The following is a 24,496-nucleotide window of genomic DNA, read 5'->3' as shown; positions in this document are numbered from 1 at the left end:
CTCACTCTGATCCAAACCCTACAGTTCCAGACCCATGTAGCAACAATATGTTTGTGTTTTTCTAATAGTCTTGCTTCCCTGGCAATATCTGCATTTTTTTTCGTTAGATGCTCATTTATATATACATTTGTTCCTTTCAGATTCTTTGCCTGTCTTAATAATTCATTTTTGTATTTTCTGCTTATAAATCGTATTATTATATTTGGTAGTTTATTTTTACTGTCTTTGGATGGAATTGTGTGACAGTCTGAAATAGTGTCTTTCATCCCGGACACTTCACACTCGGCTGCAAACCACTCCAGTGCACGCTGAAGGTCCTGATTTGATGAAGGCAACAGAATCATTCGCAAACAGCAGAGACAAGATTCTGTGGTTCCCAAACCAGACCCCCTCTACACCCTGGTTGCGCCTAGAAATTCTGTCCATAAAGACAATGAACAGAACCGGTGGCAAAGGGCAGCATTGGCGGAGGCCAACACGTGTTGCAGGCATCCATTTCAAAATGAGCAAATATTTGCACAAAAACAATAAAGTTTATCAGTTTGAACATTAAATATCTTGTCTTTGTGGTGTATTCAATTGAATATAGGTTGAAGAGGATTTGCAAATCATTATATTCTGTTTTTATTTACATTTTACACAACATCCCAACTTCATTGGAAGTATCATGGTTCCTTTTCTTTGAGCAATTTCCTCATCTTTGGAACTTGTTCATGACACCTGGTCAGCAGGTTATCTGTCCCAATAGGCCTGCTTCCTTCTTATCTATTTTTTAGTACACTCAACAAAAATATAAAGGCAACACTTTTGGTTTTGCTCCCATTTTGTATGAGATGAACTCAAAGATCTAAAACTTTTTCCACATACACAATATCACCATTTCCCTCAAATATTGTTCACAAACCAGTCTAAATCTGTGATAGTGAGCACTTCTCCTTTGCTGAGATAATCCATCCCACCTCACAGGTGTGCCATATCAAGATGCTGATTAGACACCATGATTAGTGCACAGGTGTGCCTTAGACTGTCCACAATAAAAGGCCACTCTGAAAGGTGCAGTTTTGTCACACAGCACAATGCCACAGATGTCGCAAGATTTGAGGGAGCGTGCAATTGGCATGCTGACAGCAGGAATGTCAACCAGAGCTGTTGCTCGTGTATTGAATGTTCATTTCTCTACCATAAGCCGTCTCCAAAGGAGTTTCAGAGAATTTGGCAGTACATCCAACCAGCCTCACAACCGCAGACCACGTGTAACCACACCAGCCCAGGACCTCCACATCCAGCATGTTCACCTCCAAGATCGTCTGAGACCAGCCACTCGGACAGCTGCTGAAACAATCGGTTTGCATAACCAAAGAATTTCTGCACAAACTGTCAGAAACCGTCTCAGGGAAGCTCATCTGCATGCTCGTCGTCCTCATCGGGGTCTCGACCTGACTCCAGTTCGTCGTCGTAACCGACTTGAGTGGGCAAATGCTCACATTTGCTGGCGTTTGGCACGTTGGAGAGGTGTTCTCTTCACGGATGAATCCCGGTTCACACTGTGCAGGGCAGATGGCAGACAGCGTGTGTGGCGTTGTGTGGGTGAGCAGTTTTCTGATGTCAATGTTGTGGATCGAGTGGCCCATGGTGGCGGTGGGGTTATGGTATGGGCAGGCCTCTGTTATGGACGAAGAACACAGGTGCATTTTATTGATGGCATTTTGAATGCACAGAGATACCGTGACGAGATCCTGAGGCCCATTGTTGTGCCATACATCCAAGAACATCACCTCATGTTGCAGCAGGATAATGCACGGCCCCATGTTGCAAGGATCTGTACACAATTCTTGGAAGCTGAAAATGTCCCAGTTCTTGCATGGCCGGCATACTCACCGGACATGTCATCCATTGAGCATGTTTGGGATGCTCTGGACCAGCGTATACGACAACGTGTACCAGTTCCTGCCAATATCCAGCAACTTCGCACAGCCATTGAAGAGGAGTGGACCAACATTCCACAGGCCACAATTGACAACCTGATCAACTCTATGCAAAGGAGATGTGTTGCACTGCATGAGGCAAATGGTGGTCACACCAGATACTGACTGGTATCCCCCCCCCCAATAAAACAAAACTGCACCTTTCAGAGTGGCCTTTTATTGTGGGCAGTCTAAGGCACACCTGTGCACTAATCATGGTGTCTAATCAGCATCTTGATATGGCACACCTGTGAGGTGGGATGGATTATCTCAGCAAAGGAGAAGTGCTCACTATCACAGATTTAGACTGGTTTGTGAACAATATTTGAGGGAAATGGTGATACTGTGTATGTGGAAAAAGTTTTAGATCTTTGAGTTCATCTCATACAAAATGGGAGCAAAACCAAAAGTGTTGCGTTTCTATTTTTGTTGAGTGTATGTATATGTCACGGACATGACGAACGAAGCTCTTCAGCATCTCACCATGTCATTTAGGTCCTTCAGACTTTTTTTGAGAAAATGCTTTGGTGGAGCATGAGCATGGCTATAACCTTTCAGCTTCTGGGGGAGCTCCACCCCCCTAGACCCTCCGCCTTTTTAGGCATTTTTCTTTTTTGCCAGTAATATGGCCAAATTATCATATTGCAATATTGTCATATCAATATGCTATAAGATATGACTATGATGATTTCAATAGTGAAAATTAAACATTCTTAAACAAAACAGTCTACCCCTTTTTTACAATACAATCTTGCAAAGCATCATCAATCGACATCATTGCATTTCTATGACTTTGTCACATGCCACCGACTTCTTTCCTAATTTTAACCATTATTTAAAAGACTACATCCCTAATAGATTACATTTTAAACTTCAAACATTCTAAACATTATTAACAGATTACATTTTTGGCTTTGTCACAGCCCACTGACTTATTTCATAATTTCATACTTACGAAATACATCAAGTTTAATATGTTTTTTAAATAATTTAAGGGACCTTGATTCTTTGATTTCTTTGTTGAGGTTGTTCCATAATTTTACACCATTCACTGCAATACTCCGTTCCTTTATCTTGGTTCTGAATCTTGTTTTTTTAAAGACTTCTATGCCCTTCAAATTATAACTACTTACTCTTTTTTCAAACATATTTTGAATGTTTATTGGTAAGGTATTGTTATTCGCTTGGTACATTATTTGTAGTAATTTCAAATCAACTAAATCATGAAATTTAAGTACCCTATACTTAATAAACAATGGATTAGATGGATCTCTAAATCGACTGTTGCCAATCACTTTTAAAGCTCTTTTCTGCAATATAAATAAAGGTTGTGTATAAGTTGTACATGTTGATCCCCTCATCCTCTTTCCTTTTATGTAATTTATGTGTGACTTCCATGTAAAATCGTCATCAATCATAACTCCTAAAAATTTTGTTTCTTTTACCCTTTGAATGTCCATTCCATCTATTTTTAATGACACATCAACAATATGAAATTTGTTTTATTAAGATTAAGTGACAATCTGTTTATATCAAACCAATATTTCACTTTTTCCAACTCTGTATTTATCACTTGTGCTACTTCCTGTATATCTGATCCAGAGTAAAATAATGTTGTGTCGTCAGCAAATAAAATGCTACCAAGTACATTAGATATATTCACAAAATCATTATATACAAAATAAACAGTTTGGGTCCAAGTACCGACCCTTGTGGTACTCCACACATAATATTACACAATTCTGATTTAGTATTATTTATCTGAACAAACTTTTTTCTATTTTCTAAGTAGCTTTTTACCCACTGATGTGCAATCCCTCTTATTCCATATTGTTGTAACTTGTAAAGCAATCTTAAATGATCGATAACATCAAAAGCTTTTTTCAAGTCAATAAAAACACTTATCATATAATCCTTATTATCTATTGCTGTTGATATTTTCTCTATTAATTCCATAATTGCCATAGCTGTCGAATGTTTTGTTCTGAATCCATACTGAGCATTATTTAAAATATGATGTTTCTCAATGAATTTATCCAACCTTGTCACAAAAACCTTTTCCATAATTTTAGAAAACTGTGGAAGCAATGACACTGGCCTGTAATTTGAAATGTTATGTTTGTCTACATTTTTATATAACGGGACTAACTTGGCAATTTTCATTTTGTCTGGGAAATTTCCTGTTGACAGAGACAGATTACAAATGTAAGTGAATGGTTCAATAACAGTTTCTATTATACTTTTTACAGTCATCATGTCTAAATCTTCATAGTCAGTTGATATTTTGCTTACACAGTTTTTTACAATATTCCTTATTTCATCTTTTTCCACATTGTCAAGGAAAATACTATTGACCGTATTTACAATTGTATTTAATTTATCTTCTACTATTGGTTTATTTCCCACCAGATTTGATCCCACCTTTGAAAAATAATCATTAAACTCATTTACAACTTCTTTTATATCATTTATCTCTTTATTTTCCTTGACGAGGACAATTTGGAAAAGTTGATTTCACTTCGTCACTTTCCATCACACTTTTTATAATTCCCCATGTTGCCCTCATATTGTCTTTACTCTTATTCAATTGTTCACTATAATAATCTTTTTTTGTTGTTGTTGTTGTTTCCTAATTATTGTCAATAGTTTATTTGTATCTGTGTTCTGTTTGCTTTGTTTGCATTTTTTAAAAAAAGCACTTATAGAATTTTTCTTTACACAAGCTTTTTTTATTCCCTTGGTCAGCCATGGTTTATTTACTCTTTTCTTACTAGTTTTTATTCATTTACAATTTTTATTATATGATTTCATCAGTATTTTCATGAATGAACTATACGCTACATTAACGTCACCGACATAAACCTCTTCCCAATTTTGATTTTTAAGATCATAATTTAATGCCTCTAAGGCTTTTGATGACTTATCTCTTTTGAAGTTTATAACAGTTTTTTTTTTTTTTGTACCTATTTTTATATTTAAATATTGAAAAAACTGGTAAATGATCACTGAGATCTGTCATCAATATCCCATTCTTAATAATTTCATCTGTTCTATTTGTGAATATATTGTCAATTGCAGTTGCACTTTGCGATGTAATTCTGGTTGGTTTTGTTATCAAGGGGAATAAACCCAAGCTATTCATTGAATTCACAAAATCACTTACTCTTAGGCAACTGGAGCTTTCCACATTAACATTAAAGTCTCCACACATAAAGAGTGTTTTGTTTTTGATTTGATGGAATAATTCTATTATTTTATCTGTAAATTTCACAACACAAGAGTCTGGTGCTCTGTATACACAACTGATTAGAATATTTTTAGATGTTTCATGTACAATTTCCACTGTCACAATTTCTATGACATCATCTATAATTGTCATTTCTTCTACAATTTTACATGTCAGATCTGTTTTTATGTACAAAGCAATACCTCCACCCTTTTTTTCTCTTCTATTTACAAAATATAACTCATATCCCTCCATTTGAACATCAACCATGAGGTCATTTTTAAGCCAAGATTCTGTGATTGCAACAATGCTGAATCTATTTTTAAACTGGTTTAAATAATCTTTTATTTTTGAAATTTTATAGAACAAGCTTCGAATGTTTATATATATATATATATATATGAGTAACAGGGTATCTTCAGTAATTTTTTCACTATTTAACTGTTTTTCCGTATAATACTCACAACCAATTGTAGTCAAGTCAAATATACTTTCATCAATATTGGTGTCTATGTCATATATTTTATCATCTGTTTCCATGTTTAATCTGATTTTTTGTTGGTCATACTACCAACTGACATCATATTCATTTGTCTACTCAGGTCTGTACTTTGTAAGGTCATCCATGTCTCTGATTTGTATACCCTTTGTCCCTTCTCTCACTCTGATCCAAACCCTACAGTTCCAGACCCATGTAGCAACAATATGTTTGTGTTTTTCTAATAGTCTTGCTTCCCTGGCAATATCTGCATTTTTTTTCGTTAGATGCTCATTTATATATACATTTGTTCCTTTCAGATTCTTTGCCTGTCTTAATAATTCATTTTTGTATTTTCTGCTTATAAATCGTATTATTATATTTGGTAGTTTATTTTTACTGTCTTTGGATGGAATTGTGTGACAGTCTGAAATAGTGTCTTTCATCCCGGACACTTCACACTTGGCTGCAAACCACTCCAGTGCACGCTGAAGGTCCTGATTTGATGAAGGCAACAGAATCATTCGCAAACAGCAGAGACAAGATTCTGTGGTTCCCAAACCAGACCCCCTCTACACCCTGGTTGCGCCTAGAAATTCTGTCCATAAAGACAATGAACAGAACCGGTGGCAAAGGGCAGCCCTGGCGGAGGCCAACATGCACTGGAAACAGTTTTGACTTACTACCAGCAATGCGAACCAAGCTCCTGCTGCGGTCGTACAGGGACCGGATAGCCTTTAGCAAAGGACCCTGGACCCCGTACTCCCAGAGCACCTCCCACAGGGGACATGGTCGAACGCCTTCTGCAGATCCACAAAGCACATGTGGACTGGTTGGGTGAACTCCCATGAACCCTTGAGCACCCAATGGAGCATGTAGAGCTGGTCCAGTGTAAGGTTCATGCATCTGGCACCTTTCAATGCAAGGATAATTCAAAGTTCTTTACATGAGCTACACAAAAAAGTACACAAAGATCAGAACACTTATAATACTGTGTTTTACTACTTTTGAAAGATGATGACAGTGTTTGGGGTTTTATTTTTTTATTCATTCATTATTTGTGTGTTCTTATGTGTTTGTGATCCTTGAATTTACCCAGTAGCCCCTGCGGCACTTAAAGTGCAACTGGTTTATCAGAAGCTGACAGTGTAATCTGATGTGGCCGCATCTGAATCAATACTAAAAGTTATCAGTTATTGATTATCTGTAATAAAGATATATATTTTTTTTTTTGCAATTTATTGGATTAGTGTCATAAAAGATAACTTTTCAGTTATCTGATTAATGGTTATCGAAGCTAACGTTTTGGTTAGCTGTGCTCACCACTGGGCAAATGGTAAAACATTTCTCAACAAGTGAGAAATGAGAGTCAAAATTTCACAGAATGCAAAAGATGGAGAACCTGTCCTACATTTTCTGGGTCAGGCTCATAACTTCTCGAAGCCACCCATAGTATGATTCATGCTGAATATGTACGAGTCAATTAAATTAGTCAATTTTTAGCTGTGACCTGAAAAGACGTGGCACTGTGTTGCTAGTATTGCATTGACTTCATCCAGCTCTTCAGATCAAGAATCAAATCAAATTCATTTATTTCAATAGCACCAACTCACGATGAGTTGCCTCAAGGCATTTTACACAACACAATACTGAAAACATAGAAAAAATTGAATTAAAGAATTAAATACACAATAAAAAGACAAAACCATAAACGGCACAAAAATAAAAATGCATAGTAACACAATAAAACTAATGATAAAACAACAAAAACAAATGGGTTTTTCGTCTCCGACTGCCATATATGTGCCGGGAGATCATTCCACAGAGCTGGGGCACGGTAGGAGAAATCTCTGTGACCGGCAGACTTTTTATTCACTCTGGGAACACATAAAATTCCTGCACCCTGCAAGCGCAGGACCCGAGCTGGTACGTAGGGCTTGACCAGGTGAGCCAGATAGGGAGGTGCAAGTCCATGAACAATTTTAAAGGTCAGTAACAGAACCTTAAAATCCAATCCTACAGTGACAGGAAACCAGTGAAGGGATGCAAAAATTGCAAACTTTCTGCCTCGAGTCAAAAGTCTGGCAGCAGCATTTTGAACCAGTTGAAGACCCCTAATGTTGGACTGCATTACAATAGTCCAATATTGATGAAACAAATGCATGTATCAAAGTCTCAGCATCAGAAGAAACAATCAAATAACTCTTCCAGTATACGAGTATATTCCAAATTAGGCTTTGTGCCTATTAGTATTCTCATCATAGTGTTCCAAGAATATATCTAATATTTCCTGTATGCCTCATGTATCTTCTATCTTAAATAAAAAATGACAGTTTGTAAAGTGTGATAAAAGTTGTTTTAATGGACTTTTCTCTGCAGGGACGTGAACAGGAAGAAGATGTGCTTCCAGGTCATTATGAGGAAAGGCACAGTGGGAACACATAACCTTTTGTATACACAGTTCAGCAGATGTGATCCTGGAGGAACTGGAGGGGATTCAAGTCATCACCCTCCTTCTGAAACATTTTAAGTCATTTCAAATGTTCCATGAATTCACTGACATGCTGAAGATAATATAGCTGCACACTACTCTGGTAATATTACAAGATGTTTGGCTACCTATAAATCTCTGGAGCAACATTCATTGTGTCCCCATCTTCTGTCAGAGCCTGAACTCCATACCAAAGACAATTTGCAATCCCCTGTATTACTTTAAATCACTCCCTCTTCTCCCATTTCTTCCTGTCATCATGGCCATTAGCTGCCCTGTTTCTTGTCACAGGATAGAAAACAATTGAATAGGAAAGAACAACTATTTTCTTGTTCCATACATGAGTCACAAGTCACTGCAACAGTCTAATAATTCTCATATTTATAAGGGGTTTCAAACTTTTAATAAAGTAAGGAATGGAAGAAAAAATTAATACATAATATAAATAACTGAATTTAGTGGAGTGACAATAAACTTGCTGAAGATTAAAGTAAACAACTGACACAAAATTTATCACAAACATTCACAAATTCTGCTCAGGTATGCAAAAACAAATACAAAAATACAGATGTGTGCACTGGAAAGTGAGATTCATGGCTAAATATTCATATACGTATATTTAATGTCAAAAACATGCACTGTGAGCTATCTTTTTAATCACTGTTGATCCAGACAATGCGATGTCTGTGATGTGAGATGTTGTACCACATCGCTCTGGCTCAGTGCCAAGCAACATCACAGAGCGACAGCACCACCAAAAACGTGAACCTTACTTTTTTAAAACAGATACTCAGGTTTTGTCTTCAGACATGGAAACGTGACAAAACGCCTCACTTAGCCCCAGTTTACACAGTCTGTGGAATAGAGGTGGGCGACACTGGGAATTTTGGTATTGATCTGATAGCAAGTAAATACAGGCCCAGTATCGCCAATATCGATACCGATACTGATACTTTTTTCATATTTAAGCTTCATAGATCCAAAGGATCCAAAAGACCTAGGATAGAATTTCGTCAAACAGTGTACGTGACAACAAAATACTTTATTATCACAATCAACATTCTTGCTTAAAAAATATCACTCAACACAACTTAAAACAAAATCTCCTGAGGTAGAGGGCTGAGAAACCACATTACAAGGGTGCGCTGCTCCGTGTTGTGTGACACAGCACAGCGCTGCTCTTACTGACAGAGAGTAGACTTTGATGAATCTGCGTGTGCAGCAGTCAGTGTGTGCGGGAAAAAAGCTTGAGTACTGATCTTTTTACACGAGGATCATTCCACATCAATATCAGCGTTGGTATCGATATTATCGATATTATGATCGATCCGCCCACCTCTACTGTGGAACACCCAGGGGCAGATCCAGGATTTTGTAAGGGGGGGTTGCGAATAAGTACAGCATGACTGAGGTCTGCCCCCACACCCCCAGAAATGTTTTAATTTTTAGGTGCCTTTTACTGCATTTTTGGCATATATTTACCACAAAATACACCACAGAGAAAAGAAACTTTATAACCTGTTTTTTTTTTTTTAATTCATATGAACTTGTATTGCACAGTTTTGAATGTGATGCTATAACATTATGATGAGGGAAAACATTTGAAATGTCTGTGGCCAAAAAAGTGAGCACCTTTGCTACTCTTTGCTGAAGCATGGTCTGGTATAAATGTATGTAACTGAGTCACTTGTTGGTTCATGAAACACCCCCTGCCCCATGCATCTGCCCCTGGGAACACCTACATAAACTAGAGCATCACGCTCATAGAGCACAAATCTCCACCAAACACTAGTTTCCAATTCCACAAATTTTTACCTTGGATAAAATTTTCAAGGAAAAAGTCCTGTTAGAAGTGGCTTTTCATAAGCTAAAATATAATACAAAATATAGATCAAAAGGGCTTTTAAATGTTAAAATCAAATATTCGATACATCCGCAATATGGATCAGATGCAATCCTGCTTAGTCTATTCATTGAGAGTGCCAGTTTGCACCTCATAGTGACTGAGGCACATTTGATTGATATTGATATAATGCAAAATGTACACCAAATGGTCTTTTCAATGTTAAATTCAAATGTCTACAAAATCCACAATCTGGAGCAGATCCAAGCAGACAGTCAAACCATTTGAGTCAAAAGTTATCACATTTAGCGTTATAGTGTTTGAGCTGACAGTTGAGAAATCCTGCCACGGTCTAAGCGGAACTGATCACTCAGGAGGAGCTCGGAGTCAAGCCACTGTTCCTCCACATCGAAAGGAGCCAGCTGAAGTGGCTTAGGCATCTTTTCCAGATGCCCCCTGGACGCCTCAATGGAGAGGTGTTCTAGGTATGTCCCATTGGGAGGAGGCCCCGGAGAAGACCCAGTACACGCTGAAGGGACTATGTCTCTCGGCTGGCTTGGGAATGCCTCAGGGTTCCCCTGGAGGAGCTGGGGGAGGTGTGTGTGGATCAGGAAGTCAGAGCGGCTTTGCTTGAGCTGCTGCCCCCACGACCTGACTCCAGATAAAGCGGAAGAAAATGGATGGATGGATGGATGGATGGATGGATGGATGGATGGATGGATGGATGGATGGATGGATGGATGGATGGATGGATGGATGGATGGATGGATGGATGGAGGTCATGTTGAAAATCAGGCCTGCATCTTCACAGGTCGTGCAACATGTGGGCGTCACAGTGAGTGTAGTTTAGTCGATATGTTACTGGCTCTCACAAATAGGGGGAGCCCTCTCTGTATCTGAAACTTGCACATGCATAATGGAAGTGAAACTTAACTCTTGTTGAAACTTTAAACCAGGTTCCAGACACTTTTAAACAGACAACAAATGCAAACACTTGATAACTAACATAAAATAAGGAATTAGCACAGATATTATCTAACGTCACATCAGACAAGATGAACACAGGAAAGAAATTATACTATAGATGACTGGAAATTGCATGGAGACACGCAGGCATAGTTTATTCAGTAAGCTGTATACGACGGCCAAGACCAAGCTTTACTAAATTCTAAATAACCTTTTAATGATATAAGATAGAAACTTTTTTTTTTTTTTTTGCTGAAAAGTTAACTCCACTGACTTTCGAGCCAGTCATCGGCTATCTTTGTACTCTTCATAGAAGCTGTGTGATGACGTGCGCAATGTGAGTGTCCAATCGGAATTGGTTCACCGTTGCATGGTTTTCAAAAATCCAATTGTAGGGCAGATTTACCTCACGTGAAAAGGCAAAGATCATTTTCAGGAGTGATGTGTTACTAGTTGGCCCGTTTAAATAGCCCCCTGGGTGCTCCAATGAGTACATACTATTAGTACATACTCATTACGCACAGTGATCAGTGAAAGCAGACGGAGAGTGTTGTATGGCTGGGGGGGCCTGGCTGCTGGTTTGTTTGCCTTTTGTTTCCTCCCAGGTGGCATGCATTTGGGACTGAGTGGCTGTGTTGCTGAGGCTGTTAGGACTTCACCCTGATCACCTGCGACTCGTCAGGACTCACAGCTGAGGTGCATCTGGAGGGATTGGAGTATGTTGGCATTTAAGACTGAAGTGCACAGTGTGCATTTGCCAGAGACTCGACCTTGTGACCAGACGGGTGAGATCGTCGTCTTGGGAGCCATCTCATCAGCAGCGGACGCTGAGAAACGTCCAGGTTTGATGCACGGTCTGTGAAAGAGGAGAGGGTGAGGTCTCACGCTCGTCAGCACACTTCCTGAGGTACGTTGGATTTTGTGACTAACAGTTATACAGTCAGTAAATGTGGTGTCCCTCACACCTTATTGTATTGAGCTGTATGTTAGTCATGTATCAGCTTCCACTGCGGTGGTGATTTGTGAACGGGATGTTCCATGCCTGCAGGTTGGAAGCTGATCAGTAATCAAGCCAGGAAGTGTTTGCTGTTTGTACACCTTTAAGTGTTCTGTGTGTAGAGTGTGGACTCACATAATGGTTCCTTCTTTCACAGACTCGGTTGTTGCGGCCACCTGGGGGGTGTCGGCGGGGTCCTTGGGTCCGAAACAGCTTCTGGCTCCGGACCATTAGCGCTGCTGGGAGCGCACCACGCCAGACCGCACCTTTTTGTTATATTATGATCACTGTTATGTATTAAATTCAGTTAGCCTTTGTACCGTGCTCTGCTTATTTTATACTGGGTCCTTCAAACGCTGGTCGGTTCTCCGAGCTGCGTCCGACACATAACAGTAGTCTCTGGCCAAACATCACGGACCCAGCGGTAGCAGAGACGGTTACGCGCCGGGAAGGCGGCAGCAGACGTTCAGTGGTTATCCGGATCAGTTGCGGGGCTCTCCGCCCGGAAGGTGCGTGTTTGAGAACCCATTACTAGATACTAATTTGTGCTCTCTTGCAGCCGTGTCCTGTGTTTGTGCCTTATCCGTGGGTCGTGGTGGAGTGTGACTGGCGACAGCTTCGCGTCACACTCCGACCGGATAAGAGGCTGAAACGGGAGCTGCAAGAGTGCGGTTGTAATGGGTTCACGCGCACGGCGGAGCTCTGTTAGCACGGGTCGCTGGGCTTCCTGTGCTACAGTCGTAGCCCCGTTTCCCCGGATAAAAGGTAACTACTGCGTCTGTTGTTTCAGCTCCGGCGTTATTTAGTTGAGCACATTTTGGTTGTTGCACACAGCTGCGCACGAGGATGCAGCTCGTTTGTTTTTTGTCACCAAAGGGGGTTTTTCATTTTTTAGCACTCTGGTTCCCCCTTGTGGTGACTGAATCACGGTACCGTCAAGCTCTTGAGTAGGAACAGGTGTGTTCCATGTGGTTGAGCTTGACGGTATAACTCACTGATTTGTTTTGTGTTGGTTCATTTTGTGTGGGTGTTTTTTGAGTGGGTTTTGGTGGGCTTTTGTTTTTTTTTGTTGTCCACTGTTTGTCTGGGGGTGCGATCCTGCAGCCTTTGCTACACAAACAAAAAAAGAAAAAGAAAAGGAAAGACGGGGACCCAAAGAACTGTGTGTTGGTCTGTTTTTTTTTTTTTTCTTGTTTCTTTTTGTTTCACATCCCCAGGATTAGGTGGAGCGGTCCCCTGGGGGGGTGATGGGGTGGTATTCGGGTTATTTTTTTCTCTTTGTTTTTTGTTATGCCCTCTCTTCTCCTCTGACTCCAGCCGGGGGTGCCGTAGTGTCGGCATGGCTGGAGGGGTGCAGTTGGGTTGTGCTGGGCGTTTCCCAGGTGGCCTCTGCACCCGGGAGGGGAGGGGGGGGGGGGGTTTGGGGTTTTTATTTTGTTTTCCCTCCCCCAGTTTCCGCCCTCAGGGTTTGACTGTGGTGTCCTCTGGGGGGGAACGGGCGTTGGGTCCATCTAGCCGTGGGCGGCCGGGGCTGGGTCCATTGGTCGTGTGGGGAGGCGTCTCCTGGGGTTGACGAGTGGTCCTCTGGGGGGCGCTGGTAGTCCCCGTGGGTGACGGTGGATCCCAGAGGGACCTCGGCCGTGGTTATTACTCCTGGAGTTGGCGAGTGGCCCTCTGGGGGGTGTTGGTCCCGGCGTGTCGTTTGGGGGGGGGGGGGGGGGGGGTGTTTTAGCGTTTTTGTTTGTTGGGTTGTTTTTCCTTTCTCCCCTTCCCTGGGGTTTGATGGGACGGTCCCCTGGGGAGGGGGGGGGATGTTTTGGTTGTTTTGTTTTTGACTACTCACACATGTTTTGGTGAAAGGCTGACCGCACAGGTGTAGGAACTCCTGGCCACACCTGTGCTAAGACTGTTAGAACCAAGGGCAAATATGCAGCCAGTTCGGGCAGTCTGTTGGAGGACGAGCGCGGACGTGGTTTCCAGCCATGGTCCCTGGAGGGGGGTGTTTCTCCTGGGCCAGGTGTGTGTGGTCGCCGGGAGGCTTCCCGTGAGGGTGGGGTACTGTTGTATGGCTGGGGGGGCCTGGCTGCTGGTTTGTTTGCCTTTTGTTTCCTCCCAGGTGGCATGCATTTGGGACTGAGTGGCTGTGTTGCTGAGGCTGTTAGGACTTCACCCTGATCACCTGCGACTCGTCAGGACTCACAGCTGAGGTGCATCTGGAGGGATTGGAGTATGTTGGCATTTAAGACTGAAGTGCACAGTGTGCATTTGCCAGAGACTCGACCTTGTGACCAGACGGGTGAGATCGTCGTCTTGGGAGCCATCTCATCAGCAGCGGACGCTGAGAAACGTCCAGGTTTGATGCACGGTCTGTGAAAGAGGAGAGGGTGAGGTCTCACGCTCGTCAGCACACTTCCTGAGGTACGTTGGATTTTGTGACTAACAGTTATACAGTCAGTAAATGTGGTGTCCCTCACACCTTATTGTATTGAGCTGTATGTTAGTCATGTATCAGCTTCCACTGCTGTGGTGATTTGTGAACGAGATGTTCCATGCCTGCAGGTTGGAAGCTGATCAGTAATCAAGCCAGGAAGTGTTTGCTGTTTGTACACCTTTAAGTGTTCTGTGTGTAGAGTGTGGACTCACATAATGGTTCCTTCTTTCACAGACTCGGTTGTTGCGGCCACCTGGGGGGTGTCGGCGGGGTCCTTGGGTCCGAAACAGCTTCTGGCTCCGGACCATTAGCGCTGCTGGGAGCGCACCACGCCAGACCGCACCTTTTTGTTATATTATGATCACTGTTATGTATTAAATTCAGTTAGCCTTTGTACCGTGCTCTGCTTATTTTATACTGGGTCCTTCAAACGCTGGTCGGTTCTCCGAGCTGCGTCCGACACATAACAGGAGAGCCTCTGATGACAATCTCACGTGAAAGCTGCTTAAGGAGCAGCACAGAACAGTCCAAAACAGAGTAGATGTAGAAGTTTGTGTTGTAACCTTTGTGTAATAGCAGACAGAAATTGCTTTGAGATGAAGACAAAAAAAAAAAATGCATCGACCATTTTGTATACTCGTATATTGTTCAGAATGTGCATTTGTGTTTATTGTTTGAACCTTTTTGTTGTACAGTCTTTCACACAAGACCTCAAATTACCTTTATAAAGTGTTAAAACAGTTGTTTATTATAGTTTGCTGTGTGTTTTGAATAAATGTGTGTGGAAAATTATTTCCACTTCTCTTTTTTCTTTCTTATTTTTGTTTATAAACCTTTATTACACTTATAAAACACAACAAAAGCATATATATTCTGAAAGCACAGGCTGTCCTGAAAAAAAGAGACATAAAACTTGATTGTGGGATGCAGGGAGAGCTGTTAACAGCAATAATAAAACATTTATGCCAGACGAGTGAACTGTCCAAAAAATGCCCTCGGACCCCAGAGGGTTAAATTAATCCTGAAACTGGAAAAATGTTCACAGTCAAAACAGTCAAAACTATTCCATTTATTAATCCTCTTAGCTCAACCAATGTAGAATCCAGACACTGTTTTGACAGTGTTGAATGCTTGGTCGCCAAAGTTAAGGTTAAACAAGCTCAACGTCCATTTGATTCTATGACATGTCACATATGTCACATATCAACCAGTAACATGATAAGTAAGCATGACACATGGTCCAGACTATTCCTTTTTAAAACTCTGTTCACTCAAATAATAATTTGCATCACTTTTTACCAAATTTGGGGCAACTTCAACTTTTGACCTCTGTACAAACTGAAACTGACCTTTGTCACCATTCTTTCTGTTTTTACCACATAACTCCATAACATTCAGTCACAGATAGTCCAAACTATACCTTTTTGGAATCTTTATGATCAAGCGAATAATGTGATATGGGTTTCAATATAATTAGAGCATCTTTTAAATTTGACTCCTTTGTAATTATTCAATTGACCCCTACCTGGCTGCCTATTGAAAATTCAGGTGGCTAATCGGTTATTTCAAAAGAATTCATGTCTGAGGAGCATTTGTGCTGAATGTGATGCTTGTATCACCATTTGCGGAATTCCACTCTAAATATTCTCCTATCCACTAAACTACAACACAGATGTTGTGTATAAGAAAGGTCGGAGCTGACTGTACTTCCTCAGGAGGCTCAGATCTTTCAATGTCCGCAGAAAGATGTTGCAGATGTTTTATCACTCAGTGGTCTCCAGCATCATCTTCTCCGCTGTAATGTGCTGGGACAACAGGCTGAAGGCAGATGACATGAACAAACTCAACAAGCTCATCAGGAGGGCTGGCCCTGTCCTGGGGGTGGAACTGGAGTCTGTGATGGAAGTGTCGGAGAGGAGGATGTTGAGAAAACTACTTACTATCCATGACAACACCTCCCATCCCCTGCATGCCACACTGATGTCCTGTCAGAGCACCTTCAGCCAAAGACTGAGACCACTGAGGTGCACCACAGGAGGTCCTTCCTACCTGTGGCAATCAGACTGTTTAACTCCTCCCCCTTCTGCGGGATGAATACATAATGATCAGAGTTTTTCAGTTACTCCGAGCTATGTGCAATACTGTCAACATCTTGTGCAAGTGTCTCAGTCATTTTGCACAAACATGTTGTACTCACTGTTGTCACTGTAAAAAAAAAGAAGCAATGTTACTGTTTACTGATCCTGTTTCCACTGATCATCCTAAACATATTTCTACTGCTGAACTGGAGTCCACCTGGAGTAAATTCACTTGATTGGACATGATTTGGAAAGACACACACCTGTCTACATATAAGGTCCCACAGTTGACAGTGCATGTCAGAGCACAAACCAAGCATGAAGTCAAAGGAATTGTCTGTAGACCTCTGAGACAGGATTATATTGAGGCACAACTCTATGGAAGGATACAGAAACATTTCTGCTGCTTTGAAGGTCCCAATGAGCACAGTGGCCTCAATCACCTGTAAGTGGAAGAAGTTTGGATCCACCAGGACTCTTCCTAGATCTGGCCGCCCATCTAAACTGAGCAATTGGGGAGGAAGGGCAACAGTCAGGGAGGTGACCAAGTACCTGAAGGACAACCATCTCTGCAGCAATCCACCAATCAGGCCTGTATGGTAGAGTGGCCAGACAGAAGCCGCTCCTTAGTAAAAGGCACATGGCAGCCCACCTGGAGTTTTCCAAAAGACACTTGAAGGACTCTCAGACCATGAGAAACAAAAGTCTCTGGTCTGATGAGACAAAGATTGAACTCTTTGGCGTGAATGCCAGATGTCATGTTCGGAGGAAACCAGGCACCATTCCTACAGTGAAGCATGGTGTGGGGATGTTTTTCAGTGGCAGGAACTGGGAGACTAGTCAGGGAAAGATGAACGCAGCAGTGTACGACTGGGGCAATGGTTCATCTTTCAGCGGGATAATGACCCTAAGCACACAGCAAAAATATCAAAGGAGTGGCTTCAGGACAACTCTGTGAATGTCCTTGAGTGGCCAAGCCAGAGCCCAGACCTGAATCTGATTGAACATCTCTGGAGAGATCTGAAAATGGCTGTGCACCGACACGCCCCATGCAACCTGATGGAGCTTGAGAGGTTCTGCAAAGAGGAACAGACAAAACTGCCCAAAGATAGGTGCACCAAGCTTGTGGCATCATATTCAAGAAGACCTGAGGCTGTAATTGCTACCAAAGGTGCATCAACAAAGTAGTGAGCAAAGGGTGTGAATACTTATGGCTGTGTGATTTCTAAGTTATCTTGAATAAATTTAAAAACAATGTAAAAAAAAAGAAAAAAAAGAAAAAAAACTTTTTCATGTTGTAATTTTGGTGTGTTTTGACTAGAATTTTGACAGAAAAAAATTATTTACTCCACTTTGGAATTAGGCTGTAACAGCAAAATGTGGAATAAGTGAAGTGCTGTGAATACTTTCTGGATGCACCGTACTGGTAAATTATTGTTTTGATAACTTAATCAATTGCACTTTTTAAAAAATGTCCCTGATGTCTTTTTTTTTTTTTTTTTATGGTTAACTGTGGGAACATGGGTTACCGAATGCCACATGGTGTAATGGCTTGCAAATGAGCTTACAGCTCAGGAGGTTTGACATGAAATCCTGATACAAGTGCTTTGAGATGTTCATGATTGCTGAAGCCCAGTCCTTTCCTCGTCTCAGCACCATTTGGACATTTTATCAGCTCTTTCTGAAGGCAAAGATGTCAAAGAGGCAAACAGCTGATTTAAATCTTTCATTCAACATCCACCCTTGGCATGTACCCATTTCCCATTGTCCAAAGCTGGTCTCCAGGCTCCAGTTGCAAATATCCTGTGCTCAATTCAACATACTTCACATTTCCAGTGAAAAACCACTGACATGAATCAAGTGACAAAAAATATATGCGTATATCAATGTAACTCTCAAAACCACATACACATACAACATAAACCCTTGGCAAGTTCATATTTCTCCCATGTCCAAATCCCAAATTTATAATGCCAAAGTCCAAATCTTCCATCTTCAAATTTCCTGTTTCTCGATTATCCAAATCCTCACAATTTAGTTTACTCACATAGAAACTCACAGGTCCTCAGTGGGAAAGTTATTTGGTTTTCATGCAAGGAGTTCAGGCATCAGTCTCTGCTTGTTGTATGATGTTTACACCACCAAGTCTGGAAATATAAAACTCTTTACTCTTACAAAGGCCACATGTACATGCACACTAAAAACACTTTATCATTATCTGAGTTGTGGAGTGACCAGATTGTCATGTAAACAGCATAATGCGTTAGACTTTATTGGATTAAGGCCATTATTGGAATATGAGAAATCAAATAAACAGTCTAGTTTTTGACCAAATTTCCGTTTTCTCTTGCGTATGTATACTATTAATCTGGTTTGTTTCCTTCTTTTACATCTGCACATGTGTAAAAAATGTCTTTTCATTTGCCATGAACATCTTGTCTGGTCACAATGGCTACTAGTAGAGATGAGTTGAGCAGCACTGATCATCATCCAAACCCACTGCTAAAAATAAATCATCCACCTGCACCAAAGATTTTCCCTGATTTAGATATCTGCAACTGACCACCACCTGCTCATATTGTCAATGGGTTATTAAAGCCCAGTCACACTAAGACTTCACTGACAAGAAGCCTCTCATAATAGAGACATACATGGACAGACGTGGACAACTCCAGAGGTGGCTGCGGTGCTGTCAGTGTAACAGTGGCCAAGAGGAGGTAAAGACAAAAGTTTTCTAACCTCAGCTCATCTCAGACCGTGGTTTTGTCGCAGTCCCTCAGGGCACTTTGCACGTCAGGGGACCACCTCCTGACAGAGTGAGTGGTTACCAGCTGCTTTTGGACCAGAGGGGCTGTAGGTGTAGCTGTAGGTGGACCAGATTGTGGTCAAATGTCCCTAGAGGGGGGAGGGGTGTGACTCTGTAAGCATCCCTCACATTAACATACAGCAAGTCAAATGTCCTGTGGTTTCTTGTTGGATAGTCCACAATCTGGTGAAAAGCAGCCAAAGTAGAGTCCCAAGTTGCATGGTTAAAATCCCCAGAAATGATCATCAGTGCCTTAGGGTGCTTTGTCTGCAGCCTTGCTGTGACAGTGTGAATTTTCTCAGATGTAGTGGCTGTGTCTGCTCTCTGGGGGATGTAAACACAGATGGTGATCATGTGACTCAACTCCCTTCGTAGATAGTATGGCTGCAGGCTAACAGCTAGCAGCTCAAGGTATTTGCAGAACAAGACCGTCTTTACGGAGCAATGTCCTGGGTTACACCAGCGGTTGTTAACATACATGATAAGACCCCCACTTTTGGTTTTTCCACAGGCTTTAATCTGCGTTTACACATAACGACGGCAAGTCCCGAATTCCACAAAGTACACATTCTTGGCCGCTGATCACGAATGTGATGATTTGGGGCAGAGGCGTCAGGTGTCCTTAGGAACTGCTGCAACCTGTTACCATGCATTACGATTAATGGCAAATGTTGCTGGAGAATTATCAGGAACCATTACGCAGAGTCAAGAATATCCGCATTGTTCCACGTTGTTGCGCTCTATCGCACAGTTCTATCACATTGTGAATGAGGCATATTGTGTCCATACACACACCCATATTCATCCATCAGCTGCTAAACAATTCAGATCGCACCAGTTTGCTCCTCAAAATCTAGATTAATCCACAGCAGAAGAAATGCTGCTGTGGATGCTGTCACGCTCTGTTACGGATCACCACTAATCAAGATGGATCAACACGCTCAGTTGCGACCTCCATGACATGAGGCAAAATGAGGGTGGTGCGTGACATTCGTGGAAGATTTTTTTGACAGCCAAAAACATGCTCCATGAAAATCATGAATATCACGCACTAACACGCATTATTAAGAAACCTATTCAGATGTGTTAAGTCACATTACGAATGTCAGGAATGTGCCAAGAATGACACAAATATGGCATTTGTAACGCATCTTGCCTATGTGTAAATGCAGCATTAATGTCTCTGTCAGCTCTCACAGCAAGCAAGTCCACATAAGCATCCAGTACAAGGTGGGTTAGCCACGTCTCTGTAAAGATCAACAAGCTGCTCTCACGGTAAATCCTCTGGGTTGTTCGGCAGCAAGTTCACATTTCCCATAATCACTGAGAGAATCAAGGGAGGAATTAATTATAGACCAAATCTGAGTATGATGCTTCATCACCTCTTTCAAATAGGCATGACAAAAAAATATGCAAACTCCACGTAGGTGGTAAGCAATCCCAAGACATTCTTGCTGTGAGGCAACAGTGCTAACCACTAATCCACTGTGCCACCTGAAAACAGTCATTATCTGTAAATTACTAAATCAAATGTTATTTTAGGTGATATGCCTATAATGACAAATTACATTCCCTCATTTTGTTACATAAAAATAAATTTCTTTTTACTGTTATTAATACTATTTTCCTCCTTTCTTAAACTCAGTTAAATTTATTTAAATAGTGCGGAATCACAACATTCAGTAAGTCATTCCAAGGTGCACTTTACAAGGCTAAGGTCAAATCTTACTAACGCCCCTGAGAAAGCACATAAGCAACAGCGGTAAGGAAAAATTAATTCCGGCCTTCCATGAGGAAGAACAAGCAGACAGACTCAGAGGGGTGATGAACTGTTTAGACCATACAACAGTAAAAAGAATCAGGTGAACAAAATACAACAAAGAATTGATTAATATGCAAACAAAAATTAATGTCCACTTTAGAAGTCCCCAAAAAGAAGTTCAGTGGCCAGCATGACCCACAGTTCATCAAAAAATACAGTGTTCCATGATTTTGAACTTAGCCAGGCAGTTCAACCATCACTGAAGATCAACAGCCCTCGAAAAATGAGACAGAGCAGAAACAAACAACTCACAGAACAGGATTTCTCAAAGTAACAGAGGAACAGACAGGATGCTACTGTGATTGCTAGCAACTTGTCCTTTGATTGACTAACACTCCCAGACTTTAGTCATGATGAGACTGAGTCCTGCTGCTTTTAATAGTAAGGTAGTATCTCACTGGGCTGTGACAGCCTGCGAACTACAGTTGTGAGGGAAATTGCTTGATTTCGCACAACGTTCGCTGGGTGGTGCTCTTGGCTTCATTCGCAGGGCGTCGCAAGCATTGCTCTTGGATTTTGAATTGTTCAAAGTTGGCAAGGCAACAAGGTTCCTCCCAGTATGATCCCAGAGCTGTCGCTAGTGTCATGCAACATTCTGAAAATACTCGCTGGCAATCCGAACATGAGAGATTTGTGAGAGAATTGTGGGTGGGCCACACTCACGAGCTGCTAGGGAGCATGCCAAAATAGCAGAGATGATAGGAGAGGAACACCAAATGGCCTCTGTGGATGCATGCGTCTGTATGGCTTTGATCACAGAGAAACTGGGGAGACCTGACATTTGTCATTTTGTATGTTATGCATTTTAGGTCAAAGATAAATGCTGCGGAAACAGAAAATTGATAGGACTAATATTTTTGGAGAAATTAGGGATATTACATAACAACAGTGAACAATGGACGTTGATAATTACATTCTGGACTCATATGCCATTCCAGTAGGGGATGATAAATCATCCATATTTTAAAAGCCAAATGGCTTCTGTGTATGCATGTGTGTGTGTGTGTGTGTGTGTGTGTGTGTGTGTGTGTGTGTGTGTGTGTAACTTTGATCATGGACAAACTGGGGAGACCTGACATTTGCTGTTTGGTATCCCCACAGTAAACTCTCAGCTCTCACCCAGTGGACACAAATGGGCAAATCTTCTGACCCACAAGGTGTCCACATGGGATTAGTGTGGGGTTTCCCTGCTCAGAGTACCCCACAATAAATCCATGTTGGTGGAAGTTACCAAATCAAACTCCAATGAAAAGTGCCTGTGCATTATTATGAGAAAAATAACAGGATAAATGGTCTTTGGCATCTGTAGACTGAGGTATTAACTTGAATTCAAGACAATCTCATTATAAAACTGCAAAATTCTAGTTGTTTCCCTAGCTGTCATTTTCTTGAGAATGAGTGAACACTCTGGCTTTTCCATGTAGTCTGTGTTTTGTCTTTTATCAAGACTTCAGTTTTGAGCTTTGGCCCCAGTTTCACAATCTTTCACTTTTTCAGTATCTGTAATGTCCCACATGAAGTGTAGCAACCATTATCAGTCTGTTTCATAATCCAAATCTGAAAGCATCTCGTGCTGTTTCCAATATGGTCATGAGTAATCGCTCTACCCGTAATCAGAGTGCCCCTCTTCCCTCGATTCTTTCTCTCTTATTCCATGGGCTCCAGATGACTGTGTGAAGTTCGGGCATCACGCAATAGAATCCAGATGCATGATCTATGTTGGACAGACAATGTTCATAAGCAACGAGGCATTACGGTTTCAGGTTACAGACTATGGTCCCATCCACTGGCCTGGCTGCCTTATGGCTGCATGGTGATTAATGGGCCTTTACTGGAAGTGCAAGGGACCAGTTTCCACTTTGACACAGATACAGATGAAAACAATCTACAACACATATCCAGTCAGAGTAATAAATGCATGAAATGTTAGAGATAGACATGCATGCACAGTAAGGCCACGCACTCCACTGTCAAAGGCTTTTTTTAAGTTAAACAGAGACTTGATATACAGCGGTGCTAGAAAGCCAACACACCCATAGTCTTTTACGACGGCTGTCCATAAAGTATAGGTCCTTTTTATTTTTTTCAAAAACTATATGGATTTCATTCATATGTTTTTACGTCAGACATGCTTGAACCCTCGTGCGCATGCGTGAGTTTTTCCACGCCTGTCGGTGACGTCATTCGCCTGTGAGCACTCCTTGTGGGAGGAGTCGTCCAGCCCCTCGTCGGAATTCCTTTGTCTGAGAAGTTGCTGAGAGACTGGCGCTTTGTTTGATCAAAATTTTTTCTAAACCTGTGAGACACATCGAAGTGGACATGGTTCGAAAAATTAAGATGGTCTTCAGTGAAAATTTTAACAGCTGATGAGAGATTTTGAGGTGATTCTGTTGCTTTAAGGACTTTTCACGGTGCGAGACGTCGTGCAGCGCTCTCAGGCAGTGTCATCAGCCTGTTTCAAGCTGAAAACCTCCACATTTCAGGCTCTATTGATCCAGGACGTCGTGAGAGAACAGAGACGTTTCAGAAGAAGTCGGTTTCAGCATTTTATCCGGATATTCCACTATTAAAGGAGATTTTTTTAATGAAAGACGTGCGGGCGGATTGCAGCGTCGGCTCGCAGCTGCCGCGACGCTCCATCACAGGAAAAACACCTCTGCTGGAAGCCTTAAGGACAAGTTGGAACATCTCCAGCTGATAAACAATTTCTCATATACTCACTCCACTGAAAGCCATCAAAAGCCAACTGGAGTTTAACAAATGGTTATCAACACGGAGGTGTTTTTCCTGTGCCGCCGCGCGTCTTTCATTAAAAAAATCTCCTTTAACAGTGGAATATCCAGATAAAATGCTGAAACCGACTTCTTCTGAAACGTCTCTGTTCTCTCACGACGTCCTGGATCAATAGAGCCTGAAATGTGGAGGTTTTAAGCTTGAAACAGGCTGATGACGCTGCCTGAGAGCGCTGAGCGACGTCTCGCACCGTGGGAAGTCCTTAAAGCGACAGAATCACCTCAAAATCTCTCATCAGCTGTTAAAATTTTCACTGAAAACCAGCTTAATTTTTCGAACCATGTCCACTTCGATGTGTCTCACAGGTTTAGAAAAAATTTTGATCAAACAAAGCGCCAGTCTCTCAGCAACTTCTCAGACAAAGGAATTCCGACGAGGGGCTGGACGACTCCTCCCACAAGGAGTGCTCACAGGCGAATGACGTCACCGACAGGCATGGAAAAACTCACGCATGCGCACGAGGGTGCAAGCATGTCTGACGTAAAAACATATGAATGAAATCCATATAGTTTTTGAAAAAAATAAAAAGGACCTATACTTTACGGACAGCCCTCGTACATGTTTTTATTTCATCATTTTAAATGTCATCATTCATCATTTG

General features: G+C 41.6%; 1 long non-coding RNA gene across 1 annotated transcript; it reads left to right on the top strand.

Annotated features, from left to right (window-relative positions):
- Positions 1-12,116: 12,116 nt before the first annotated feature.
- LOC117508019 lies at positions 12,117-19,045 on the top strand. The gene is made up of 3 exons (XR_004559947.1): positions 12,117-12,127; positions 14,104-14,108; positions 18,949-19,045. It is a non-coding gene; the product is annotated as an uncharacterized LOC117508019 (long non-coding RNA).
- The last annotated feature ends 5,451 nt before the right edge of the window (positions 19,046-24,496 follow it).

The sequence above is a fragment of the Thalassophryne amazonica genome, chromosome 3 (genome assembly GCF_902500255.1).
Source record: "Thalassophryne amazonica chromosome 3, fThaAma1.1, whole genome shotgun sequence".
Taxonomy (NCBI): domain Eukaryota; kingdom Metazoa; phylum Chordata; class Actinopteri; order Batrachoidiformes; family Batrachoididae; genus Thalassophryne; species Thalassophryne amazonica.
Note: the sequence above shows the minus strand (reverse complement) of the source record. Positions and strands in the feature narration are given on the sequence as shown.